The sequence below is a fragment of the Eumetopias jubatus genome, unplaced genomic scaffold (genome assembly GCF_037043125.1).
Source record: "Eumetopias jubatus isolate StellerSeaLion01/CBP00866 unplaced genomic scaffold, mEumJub1_p1.0 scaffold_14, whole genome shotgun sequence".
NCBI classification, from domain to species: Eukaryota; Metazoa; Chordata; class Mammalia; order Carnivora; family Otariidae; genus Eumetopias; species Eumetopias jubatus.
Window position 1 is genome coordinate 36,611,761 of NW_028274820.1, and position 13,763 is coordinate 36,625,523.

The window sequence follows — 13,763 nt, forward strand, 5'->3', positions numbered from 1 at the left end:
TAATTCCTCCCAGTTTGGGTGGTACTAGGAGACTCAACAGCACTGCCTTTACTGGCCATTGTTGGGTCTGCCAGTTGTGCTGTGACCTACACTTACACCCACACCCATCAAAATGCATGAAGCCACTAGCCATCAGTTGGCTGGATCAGTAGAAATGTGAGACTTTATTGTTTAGTTGGGAAATGTGCAAGGGTGCTGGAGGCCGGGCTATCTTGTCATAAAGCTTATAGAGAGCAGCCTGAATATTCTCATTACATGGTTTTGTTATTTATTATTTGGTTCATGTACACTTATCAGCAGCAATTATTATTTGGTAATGTTGTTTTGCAACAAACTCATCAGGAAAGAGCTCAAAAAATCAAAAGCACATGTTAAGCAAAAAACTTAAGTTCTGAATTTCAGTTTCACAACAAAGTTGATGATGAATGTGGAACTTGCAAAAAATGTTTATCAACACAATTTACCATCTACTATGAGGGCTAAGTGACACCACTGACCACATGAAAACCAGAAGACACAAATCTTCTGAAGAATTTCCAGCATTTATCCCACAAGTTAGATGTTAATTTAAGACTATATCCAAAAATGACCAAATGTGTGCCTACAAAAAGGGCATTTACATATCAGTCAGTGAAGCATGACTTTTCATTTACCTCAGATGATTGTTTTTCTTCATTAACTTCACCCACTTTGGATTCCAAGTTTGCTTTTGGACATATGAAAAGTGAAAAAACTGTTCACGTGTTGGCTCCATTAGCAGAAGAACTGCACAAACAATTCAGTGAAGCCAGTTTTATACCAGTGTCCTAGATAAGGAGAAAACTGGTTCCAATAAAGGTTTGTTTTTCTTTATTCACTTCATGAAATCAAAATACATCTTTTGGATATTCATTCTGACATTATTGTGAATGCTCTTATAGGCTCAGGTAAGAAGTTCAACGTTAAAGCTTTTGTGATATGTAAACACAAATTTTACTGGAGTAGAGTTGTGAGAAAAACAATATTCTTACTAAATTAAGAAACCTTTGGAGCAGATATATACTTGAAGTTACATCCTAGAAAGCTGCTGTATTCCACTAATCAAAATAGTAACTGTCTTTGTCAAGATATATAAATATACACTGATACAAGCACATGCATGAAGTTAAAGTAACTGAACTATAAAACTTTATGAGGAAGCTGGTATTCAACATCTTTATGGAAATAGCACTGTCTTTGCTGCCTGCCATCCAGGTCTGCCAATGGTAAGAACAAAAATGGAAAACCACATACTGTAGGTCTAAAGTTTTATAAGTTGTAAATCAAGCTAGCAAACTGCTAAATAAAATAGGTTTGAGCCTAACATCACAAATATACTTTCAGTAATGACCTGAAAAGCCAGGTTATAATTTAGAATCCCCAGAGTCCTTGAAATCCCTGTCTGCAATTGGCAATGTGAGGGAAACACCTCAGCCCATCCTGAGCTCTTTTCCTTCAGCTCCCTCTGGCACGGCAAGGGACTCATACAAACAGGTGAGGAGATACCAGATTAGCCATTATGTTGAAGCTCTGTCATCAGCACCCCCTCTGGCCACACCTAAACAGCTGTCCCTTGCCCAAATCTTAGGCCACGGAGGGTCTATATTGGTAGTGAGATCTACCCTTGAGAGGAGGTACCCAAGGAAGATGCCTGCCCATCTCTGGGAGCAGGTCTGAGCCATCTGGGCAAGAAATTCTGGGGCCTTAGCCACTTGGGCATTTGTCTGAGATGGCATGTCTTCTTGGCCTCTCAGATTGGATGGAGTTAGGCTGGAAAAGGGTCAGAACTGAGCCCTCTAAAGTGTAGGGCCCTGGGCAGCAGTCTGTATTGCTCAGATTCAGGTCTAAGAGTAGTACTAACTTAACTAATCTTCGATGTTGTCTCTTCATCTTGTACGTGAAATTCTAGTAGATTTAGTAGACATTCCTAATCTAGTCAAACCCTTCACATGTTCTTCAAACCAATGAAATTTGGGATCCTCAAAATTTTCTTTGTCAATAAAATAACACGTGGATTTAGCAGATTCAATGAAGACCCTTTTTTCCCTTGTCACACTGGATGTCTAGATGCTGTTTGGATTGGGTTTAGAAGATGGCGTAGTATAGATGTTTCTTGGTCTGAGTCTCTTAACAGTAGAGATGAAGAAGGGAAAATGAGATCACGAAAAGACTTGCTGTTGGACTTCAGAACACTGCCAGTTGCCATGGTGGTGGCATTAGCTGGATTTGGGGCAGTCGAGGTATCTTGGGAGGAGTTGCTTGAAAGTAACCAACAGTTGTTTGATTTGAATAAATCTGCATGGGTAGGAGCAGTGTCAGAAGTAGCAGCCCATGTCTGAGCCAGGCCACCATTGCTCTGCCCATGTCTGCTCAGTCCACGCACGGTGCATCTCACTGTACATGGAGTGAGTGGAAAACTGCTGGCTTGGGGCAGGCACAGGCAAGGTCAAAAATGTTTGAGGTTTTAAAGAACCATTTTGAAAATCAACTTAAATGCCTAAAAATAGTATTGAAATATACACACGTACACACACACACACACACACACACCTTCACACACATTCTAGCATATTGTCAATGCTGAAATATTTTAAAACTAGTTACAGACAACGTACAATGTCAAATAAGCAATACTAACTTCGTGTGGCTGAAACAGAACTCATGATTCCTTATTAAAGATGCTTCTTCATGGAATTTCCCAACTCATTAAATTATACCATCAACATCATCCATGCATGTGCTTAAGTAAAAAGTCTAGATGTTAGCCGTGATTTCTTGATTTCTCACTTTTAATTTTTTAGAAGTTTTTTTCAAGGTTTTATTTATTCAAGAGAAGAGAGAGAGAGAGCATGAACAGGGGGAGAGGCAGAGGGAGAGGGAGAAGCAGACTCCGCACTGAGCAGGAAGCCCAACACGGGGCTCAATCCCAGGACCCTGAGATCATGACCTGAGCTGAAGGCAGATCTTTGAGCCACTCAGGTGCCCCGAGTTCTCACTTCTCAGAATCTATCCATTAGCAAGTCATTTTGATTCAGCCTCTAGCTTGTATTTTAAAAGGCTTCTTCTCTTCTCCATTAGCACCACCTTCGTCTAAACCACCTGATTTAGGTCTATTAAAGAAAATGAAGTGATATGGCAAGGAGTCTAATTCCACTTCCTAGTGGTCACTCTTCTTCTTTTCTAGATGTCTGAGCTAGCCTCTGGACATGAAGTCTCCATGGTCTGTCTCCTGATTAATTCTTTGACCTCATTTCAAACAGCCTCCACCCTGCCAACTATGCTCCAGCCACACTAGATAACTTTTTGGTCCATGAAATAACAAACTCATTCTTGCCTTGGGGCTCTGCACCAGCTGTCTGGCTGTCTCCTCTGTCCAAACAGTCCTTCCCCTTACCTTAGTATGGCTGCCTATTTCTTGTCCTTCAGACCTCAGCCTAAATGTCACCTTCTCAGAAGAGCCTCCCTGACCATGCACTCTAACTTGGATCCACCCTGTCATGCTTTACTACATCTGCCTATTTTGATTGTCTGCATTACAAATGTTTAGGTGTATGTGTCATTTCCTCCGAGCTAGGATATAAGCCCCATTGACATCAGAAGTCTTGTTTATGTTGTGCACCTTTGTATCTCTACAATAGCGAACAATACCTGGTACCTATAGGTGCCCAATAAATGTTTGTCAAATGAATGGATAAATAGACGTTTCAGAATAGAGCCTGATATTTTGATTAAAAACTATCAAAATTATTCTGCCTGACTGGAGTTTTGGTATCAAATGCCATCTAAATAAATGAGATATAATCTGAGGACTCAACACTTCTTTTAGAGATAGGAATTAATTATATGATATTTGTAGTAGGATATAATCGAGATCCACTTTAAAAATACTGGGTGTATTATTTGTTACATTTGTGCATCACTAAATTATTTACACCCTAATTGCCTAATTGTACCGGGTAGTCCTGGAACTTAATCTATTTAGCTTTCCTAAAGTCTGATCCATCAATTAATCACCCTCTGCACATGAAGCTCTTGGCCAGAATTTTAACAGAATCAGAATCTCTTGTGATATTCCTGTAAAGAAACTTATCAGGATTCTGAAGGAAAAAAAATTATTGCCTTAGACAAGAACTCTCGGGTGCTATAATCTTTTGTGTTAATTTCCATTCCTAAAAAAGGAAAATGTGCCTCAGTTTGCAATTAGAGGGCGACAGGGACTAGAGTGACAGAGACAGGGAACAGAGGCTGATTGTACATGTGTGAAGTGCCCATTGACTAGTAACTTGAAGTATTAACTGGTTCTATGTTCCTTTCTTCTTCTTCACTCCTCCTATGATTATAAGTTTTAGTTCCATGAGGTATAAGTCTGCATTAACTCCAGGAGAAATTTATCAGTTCAGAACTTAAACTGAAGCAATGGTGTGTTGGTAAATGTTCGACAAATGGCTTTCTAGAAAAAGAGCCCTGATTTGTGGTGTTTGTTGGTTTCTGTAGTGTAAATAATCCCAGGATGGCTGATTTCAAGCTACCAATGAAACTTCATTTAAAGTGGACTTAGGTAGAGATACTAATAACTAGTTTTCATGAGCTAGTAGTATGACCTGGCTCTAGCACACCACTGAATCAAAGATACAAATTCTGTTTCAAGTTCATGAAGTTTGATGCACATATAAGACAGAAAACAAATGATAGTAGGTAAAATCAGACTGTGGTCAGTTTCATATTCTATCCCAAGATATAAAAAAAAAACAACTTTAGGGGTGCCTGGGTGGCTCAGACAGTTAAGTGTGCGACTCTAGATTTCGACTCAGGTCATGATCTCAGAGTCATTAGATTGAGCCCCATGTCAGGCTCTGTGCTCAGTAAATCTGCCTGAGATTCCCTCTCTCCCTCTCCCTCAGCCCTTCCCCCCACTCATGCTTGCACATACATACTCTCTCTCTCTAATAAATAAGTAAATAAATAAATAAAATCTTTTAAAAAAAAAAAACTTTAAGCAGGAGAGAGAGGAAAAGGAAGTTTAGAAAGAAGTGATATTTGAGGCATCTAGCTGGCTCAGTGAACATGTGACTTTTGATCTTGGGATTGTGAGTTTGAGCCCCAAGTTCGATGTAAAGATTTCTTAAAATCTTTAAGAAAAAGAAGGAAGTGATGCTTTTTGTTCTCCCTGGCTTTACTGAGATATAATTGACATATTGTTTAAGGTTAAGGTGTACAACATAATTGTTTAAGGTGTTCAATGTGCTTTTGTTTGCATTTCCTGTTGATTAGTGATGATGAGCATCTTTTCATGTACCTGTTGGCCATTTGTATGTCTTCTTTACAAAAATGTCTACTTGGGTCCTTGGTACTTGGGTCCTTGGCCCATGTTTAAATTGAATTGTTTGTTTTTTTTGCTATTGAGTTATATGACCTCTTTATATATTTCAGATATTAATCCCTTCTCAGATATATGTTTTGCAACTATATTTTCTTCCATTTCACAAGTTGTCTTTTCATTTTGTTGATCATTTCTTTTGCTGTGTAGAAGCTTTTTAGCTTGATGTAGTTCCTCTTTTTAATTTTTACTTTTGTTGCTTGTGCTTTTGATGTCACATCCAAAAAATTGTTGTCAAGACTGATGTCAGGATTTTCCTTATGTTTTCTTCTAGGAGTTTTATGGTTTCAGGTCTTACATTTAAGTCTTTAATCTATTTTGAGTTAATTTTTGTGAGTGGTGTAATATAGTGTTCTAATTTCATTAGTTTGCATGTGGATATCCAGTTTTTCCAACATCATTTATTGAAGAAACTATCTTTTCCCCATTGAGTATTCTTGGCTTCCTTGTCAAATATTAGTTGACTGTATATGTGAGAACTTATTTCTGGGCTCTCAGTTCTGTTCCATTGGTCTATGTGTCTATTTTTATGCTAGTACCATACTGTGCTAGGTGTCATGCCTCCAGCTTGGTTCTTCTTTTTCAGGATTGCTTTGGCTATTCGGGTTTTTTTGTGGTTCCATATGAATTCCAGGATAGTTTTTTCTATTTCTATGAAAAATGCCATTGGCAGTTTGATAGAGATCGCACTGAATCCATAGATGACTTTGGGTTGTATGATCATTTTAACAAAATTCTTCCATTAAAACGGGATATCTTTCCATTTATTTGTGCCTTCTTCAGTTGCTTTCACCAAAATCTTATAGTTTTCAGTGTATAGATCTTTCACCTCCTTGGTTAAATTTAGTCCTAAGTATATTATTATTTTGATACTATTGTAAATGGGATTGTTTTCTTTTTTTTTCTTACCTTAGGTAGTTCATTGTTAGTGTATAGAAGCACATCTGATTTTTGTGTTTTGACTTAGAATCTTGCAACTTGACTGAATTCATTTAGTAGTTCTAACAGTGTTTTGGTGGAGTCTTTAAGATTATCTATATTTAAGATCACATGGTCTGCAAACAGACAGTTTTGCTTCTTCCTTTCTGATTTGAATGCCTTTTATTTTTCTTGCCTAATTGCTCTAGGACTTTCAGTAGTGTATTGAATAGGAGTGGTGAGAATCTTGTCTTTTTCCTGATCTTAGAGGAAAAGCTTTCAACCTTTCACCATTGAGTATGATGTTAGCTCTTGTCATAAATGCCCTTTATTATGTTTAGGCATGTTCTTTCTATACCCAATTTGTTGAGAGTGTTTATCATGAAAGGACGTCGTATTTGTCAAATGCTTTTTCTGCATTTATTGAGATCATATGATTTTTATATTTCATTCTATTAGTGTGGTATATCACATTTATTGATTTGCATATGTTGAACCCTCCTTGTGTCCCAGAGATAAATCCCATTTGATCATGTTTATTATCCTTCTAATGTGCTGTTGAATTCAGTTTGCTAGTATTATATTGAGAATTTTTGCATTTGTATTAATCAACAATATTGGCCTATAGTTTTTCTTATATTGTCCTTATCTGGCTTTGGTATCAGAGTAATGCTAGTTTCTTAAAATGAGTTTGGGACTGTTTCTTTTCAGTTTTTGAAAGATTTTGAGAAAGATTGTATTAGTTCTTTAAATGTTTAGTTGAATTAATCAATGGAGCCATTTGATCCTGGGCTTTTATTTATTGTAAAATTTTTCATTACTGATTCAGTCTCCTTACTCATTATTGGTCTGTTCAGATTTTCTGTTTCTTCATGATACAGTCTTAGTAAGTTGTATGTTTCTAGCAATTTATCCATTTCTTTTAGGTTATGCGGTTTTGGGGGATGTAATGGTTCATAGTGTCTCATGACCCTTCCTATTTCTGCGGTATCAATTATAAAGTCTATTGTTTCATTTTAGACATTATTTATTTGAGTCTTCTCTTTTATTCTTAGTCTAGTAAAGGTTTGTCATTTTGCTTATCTTTTTCCAAAAACCAATCTTAGTTTCATTGATCTTTTTTATGATTTTTCTGATCTCTATTTTGTTTATTTCTGTTCTGATCATTTTAATTTTTTTCTTTCTACTAACCTTGAACTTTGTTTGTTCTTGGTTTCTGGAGGTACAAGATGAGGTTGTTAATTTGAGATCTTTCTTGTTTTTTAATGTAGGGCTTTATTACTATAACTGTTCTATTTAGAACTACTTTGCTGTATCCCATAAGTTTTGGTATGTTATATTTCTATATTTGTTTGTTTCAAGATATTGTTTTATTTCCATTTTGATTTCTTCTTTGACCCATTGTTTGTTGAGGAGTGTGCTGTTTAATTTCCACATATCTGTGAATTTTCCCACTTTCTTCCTGTTACTGATTTCTATTTCATACCCTTTGTGGTCAGAAAAGATACTTGGCAAAATTTCAGTCTTTTTTATTTTGCAAAGACTTTTCTGGCTTAAGATGATCTAACCTGGAGAATGTTCCATGTGCAATTGAGAAGAATGTGTATTTTGCTACTCGTGGATGGAATGTTCTGTATTTTTCTGTTAGGTACATTTGGTATAAAGTAGTTCAAGTTCCATGTTTCCTTCTTAATATTCTGTCTAAATAATCAGATCACTTTCTTATTTGAATGTGGGGCATGAAGGAAATTGAGGAAGATACAAAGAAATGGAAAAAGCCATGAGCCATGCTCATGGATTGGAAGAACAAATATTGTTAAAATGTCTGTGCTACCCAGAGCAATCTACACATTCAGTGCAATCCTTGTAAAAATACTGTCGATATTTTTCATAGAGCTGGAACAAATAATCCTAAAATTTGTATGGAACCAGAAAAGACCCCAATAGCCAGAGGAATGTTGAAAAAGAAAGCCAGTGCTGGTGGCATCACAATGCCTGACTTCAAGCTATATTACAAAGCTGTGATCATCAAGACAGCATGGTAGTAGTAAAAAAGCAGATACATAGATCAGTGGAACAGAATAGAGAATCCAGAAATGGACCCTCAACTCTATGGTCAAGTAATCTTCAACAAAGCAGGAAAGAATATCCAATGGAAAAAAGACAGTCTCTTCAACAAATGGTGTTGGAAAACTGGACAGCCACATGCAGAAGAATGAAACTGGACCATTTCCTTATACCACACATAAAAATAGACTCAAAATGGATGAAAGCCCTAAATGTGAAACCAGAATTCATCAAAATTCTAGAGGAGAACACAGGCAGCAACCTCTTCGACCTCAGCAGCAACAATTTCTTGCTAGACTCATCTCCAAAGGCAAAAGGAAACAAAAGCAAAAATGAACTATTGGGACTTCATCAAGATAAAAAGTTTTTGCACAGCAAAGGAAACGGTTAACAAAACTAAAAGGCAACCTACAGAAGGGAGAAGATATTTGCAAATGACATATCAGATAAAGGGCTGGTATCCAAAATCTATAAAGAACTTATCAAACTCAATGCCCAAAACACAAAAACTTCAGTCAAGAAATGGGCAGAAGACACGAACAGACATTTCTGCAAAGGAGACATCCAAATGGCCAACAGACACATGAAAAAGTGCTCAACACCACCCGGCATCAGGGAAATACAAATCAAAACCACAATGAGATACCACCTCACACCAGTCAGAATGGCTAAAATTAACAAGTCAGGAAACAACAAATGTTGGCAAAGATGCTGAGAAAGGGGAACCCTCTTGCACTGTTGGTGGGAATGCAAACTGGTGCAGCCACTCTGGAAAACAGTATGGAGGTTCCTCAAAAAGTTAAAAATAGAGCTACCCTAGGACCCAGCAATTGCACTACTAGGTATTTACCCCAAAGATACAGATGTAGTGAAATGAAGGGGTACCTGCGCCCCAATGTTTATAGTAGCAATGTACACAATAGCCAAATTGTGGAAGGAGCTGAGATGTCCTTTAACAGATGAATGGATAAAGAAGATGTGGTGTATCTATATACAATGGAATATTACTCAGCCATCAGAAATGTTGAATACTTACCATTTACATCGATGTGGATAGAACTGGAGGGTATTATGCTAAGTGAAAAAAGTCAATCAGAAAGACAGTTAATATGGTTTCATTCATATGTGGGGTATAAGAAACAGTGCAGAGAATCATAAGGGAAGGGAGGGAAAACTGAGTGGGAAGAAATCAGAGGGAGACAAGCCATGAGAGACTCTTAACTATGGTAAACAAACTGAGGGTTGCTGAAGGGGAGGTGGATAGGGGGATGGGGTAACTGGGTAATGGGCATTAAGGGAGGGCATGTGATGTGATGAGCACTGGGTGTTATACACAACTGATGAATTGTTGAACACTCCATCTGAAACTAACGATATACTTTGTGTTGGCTAGTTGAATTTTTTTTTTTTTTGGCTAATGAATTTAAGTTAAAAAATTAAATTTAAGAAAAAGAAAGTGGGGCATTGAATTTCCCCGCTATTGTTGCATTATCGTCTATTTCTCTCTTCGGATCTATTAGTATTTACTTAATATATTTAGGTGCTCCAATGTTGGGCACATATATATTGACAGTTATTATATACTCTTGATGAATTGAGCTTTCTCATTGTATAATGACTTTTCTTTGTCTCTCATTGTAGCTTTTGACTTAAAGTCTATTTGTCTGATATAAATTTAGCTACTCCTGTTCTCTTTTGGTTTCCATTTGAATTAAATATCTTTTCCTATCTTTTACTTTTCGCCTATGTGTGTCCTTAAGCTGAAGTGAATCTCTTGTAGGCACCATATAGTTAGATGTTTATATATCCATTCAGCTACTTTATGCCTTTCAATTGGAAAATTTAATATATTTACATTTGAAGTAATTATTATTGATAGGTAAGGACTTACTAATGCCATCTTATTAATTATTTTCTGGCTGTTTTTTTCCTTTGTTTCTTTTTTCCTTTGTTACTATCTTCCATTGTGAACTAATTGATGTTTTTCCATAATGATATGCTTTGATTCCCTTTTCTTTATCTTTTGCATATCTACTGTTGGTTTTTGCTTTGTGGTTACCATGAGGCTTACATAAACCATCTTATAGATATAATTGAGTTTTTAAAGCTGATATCAGCATTTTAAACGGATAACAACTTAACTTTGATCACAAAAAAAACTCTTCCCTCTTACTCCCACCTTTGCTGGAGAAACTATATTCTTTAGCAGTATGTTAGTGTGAGTCTGGAAAATTAGGGTAAGAAGATAGATAAAAGTTGGGCATGCTAGAGTAAATAAGACCTGTGTCCCTACCAGGGACAGGAAGCTAATCAAAGCAAAATTTTCTCCGAGAGTGAGAGGCTGGGTTTATTAGGCCTACCTGGAACTCTGGGAGTGAACAGCCTTGCCACTGTTCCTCGTGGCACATGGACAGCATTGGAGACAATAATAGCTATGAAGCACATTAGAGCAGAGTGCTACTGACAGCCCAGAGTCTTTCCTGAAGCCTCGTAAAGTGACACACTTCCCTTTGCTCTTGATCTTCCCTGAGCCCACAAGGACAGGGAAGAGCTGGGTCAGGGTGAAAAGATGATGTTCATGGGGGTTAGGATGAGAAGGCTGAAGAGGGCACAACTGTATAGATCTAGAAGTTTTTCAGAGATTGCAGACATTGTACACACACACACACACACACACACACACACACACAGAGGAGGGGCAAAAGAACAGAGCCAAAGACACCCAGGAACCATGGATGAGTTCCACCTGGAGCGGGAGGCCTGCAGAAGATTGAGACTGCAGAGGCTAAAATCAGCCACTTCTTGCCCCACATACTCTTCATGGCATTTGCCTACACCCCTGGGAGTTTAGAATCAGCACCAGGAAAGAGGAGAGTGAAAACTCCTGAATGGACTGTGCTTTAAACTTACAGCTAAAATTTCTCAATGGACTGAGGAAATCCCAGATTCAATTTTCTGCTCTCAATTGAAAGTAAGGGCTCTGGATTTAAAATCAAAAAAGTTAAATTAAGTTGAGATAGAGTGACCAACTGTTTCAGTTTGCCCTAGGTTGTGGAATTTTCACTGCTAAAACCTGGAAAATCTTGGGCAAACAAGGATGATTGGTTCTCCTAGTTGTAGATAGAAGGAGAGTGACATTTTTCCATGTGTGACTGTGAAATTCATACCCACTGACATTTAAAAAGGCCAATCTTGAACTCTCCAATCTGGGGGAATTCCCATATACACACTGGAGTGGACACTGATGCAGCTACTCAGATCCCTCTTTAAGGAAGGCCTTTGTGCCCCAGCAGCTGGGAGTGCTGGATGCACAGCATTAGCTGTCTTGCCCTGTAGGGTTTACCTTAGCTCTGAAGCCACCTCTCCCAAGGTCAGGCCCCTTTTTGTGCCAGCCCCCTTCCAGCAGCTAATCCATGTAGGAGTATAAAGGCTGGCCATTTCCTTCCAACTCAGGACAATGCTGAAGGGTCATTCTAGCTCTAAAGCTTCTCCATGAGGTAGGCTAAAGCTATTGTTCAACCTGCATTGCAGCCAAGCTTCTCCCTCTTCTTAATCCTGCTTCCTTACCCTCCCTTCCATGGGTGTTAATGCCAAGGGCACTCCCTAATAAACATCTGCATACTAAGCTCTATGTCAGAGTCTGCGTCCTGGTGAACCCAACTTCAACCCAAACCAGGGCCCTCCTTCCAATTTGCTTTCAGTCTGTTGCCTGAAACCACCTCACAAGGACATATAAGTCATGGGGGACTCACTGGTTGAGCCGAGAAAACTGGTTTGCCCCAAGGGGTTGTCTAAGGAACTGGCTTTTTTTTTTTAATTCTACAAAGTTTTCAGGACAAGAAAATGTGAATCATGGTAGGAACACTATAAATTTATTGAATGAATGACTAGGGCAGGGTCAGCTTCATGGATATATGACCTGTACACAGGCCCCCATCTTTCTCAGAAGGATATCACAGTGGCTTAATGTTCTGCTGTCAAGGTCTTAAAAATATTAATAATTTTTGAACAAGAGGCCCCACATTTTCATTTTGCACTGGGTCCTGCAAATTATGTAGCTGGTCCTGGACCTGGGTCTCCCAAGAACTAACTTATCCTCATATCCCCCAGGATTCTCCCTTACCATAGGGTGTGGCAGGAAAGCAGAGGGGATCTGCCAATGCCAACCCTTACTCTTTATAAATCTTCCTTCTATTTCTTTCTTTCAAAAAGGACTTGCCCTGGATTAATGAAGATCTGCTGGAGACCTTCCTATCTCTGCTTGGCATTATTCTTTAATAATACTACCCCTAAACTTTAATCTAAAAAATAGACAGGAAATTACAAAAATCAGAAAGAAAAAGCAAACCTCTATAATTGAAAGAGATAGGTTTAGGGGCAAAAGAAATGACAAGAAGACACCTGACTGAAATGCTGGCATTTAATCAGGCATTAGGCAGGAAGTGGGTAAGGCAATTCCAGAATGATAAGAACAAGCCTGAACCCTCTAATGGAATTTCTGTCAAGGTTTTCAATACTACAGTGCCCTTTAAAAACCATTTACTCCTCGGCCCTTATGTTTGTCCAGGCCTAGAGGTGAAAATGAAAAAAGGAAAAAAGGAGAAAAATGGAAAGCAAAAAAATGGCTCTGTTGACTTTTTTCAAAGAGAAAACAGGCCACAAGTTTCATAGGAAATTCTCTTACAGAGTGAAAGTCCCTTAAAAATAGGATCGGCTCCATAATTTGCAGGAGACAATGCAAAATTAATATGTGATGTCCCTTGTTCAAATTTTTAAAAATTTCAAGATGGAGAGCGCGAAACCAAATTGAGGGCACTTGTGAGCCTAGGGGACATGTATGACTGCATAGGTCACACACCCATGCAGCTGGCCTTGCTTAGGAGTCTCTGAAGGCTTATACTATTCTCATTATCTGATTTAATCTTCTACTTCCATTTCAAAGCACCAGGGATATGATGATTGTGTGTGTGTGTGGCGCGTGCGTGCACATGCTCATGTGTTAATTTAAGCTTCACTCTAGGGATAATTAGTTGTCCTAATTCAGAATTAAACCTAGAGTGTTTGGATAGCATTATATCAGAAAATCTATGCTCCAGATGTCACTACTACAAGCACCTTAGCTATTAGTATTTCTAACCAACACCAGATCTTTGGCTAATTGGCATAATAAGTGTTATAAATGGGCTTTCATTGGTGAAATTAGTAAAAGTAGATGGAATCAGTGAAAATAAAGATATGAATGGGCTCAGATGTTCTGGAGACACTATCTAGACTTTCAAAACAGAACATAATAATCTAATGTCTATTATAGCCTGTAGTCTTGTGATTAGGGCCTGAGTCTTAATCCCTTAGAGTGCTACGTCCAACCATTGGTTTTGAGGAT

The 13,763-nt window shown here is 38.1% G+C and overlaps 1 pseudogene; it reads right to left on the reverse strand.

The window, feature by feature from the left end:
* Positions 1-2,145: 2,145 nt before the first annotated feature.
* On the reverse strand, positions 2,146-2,382 carry LOC148162500 (signal transducer CD24 pseudogene; annotated as a pseudogene).
* Between the last annotated feature and the right edge of the window lie 11,381 nt (positions 2,383-13,763).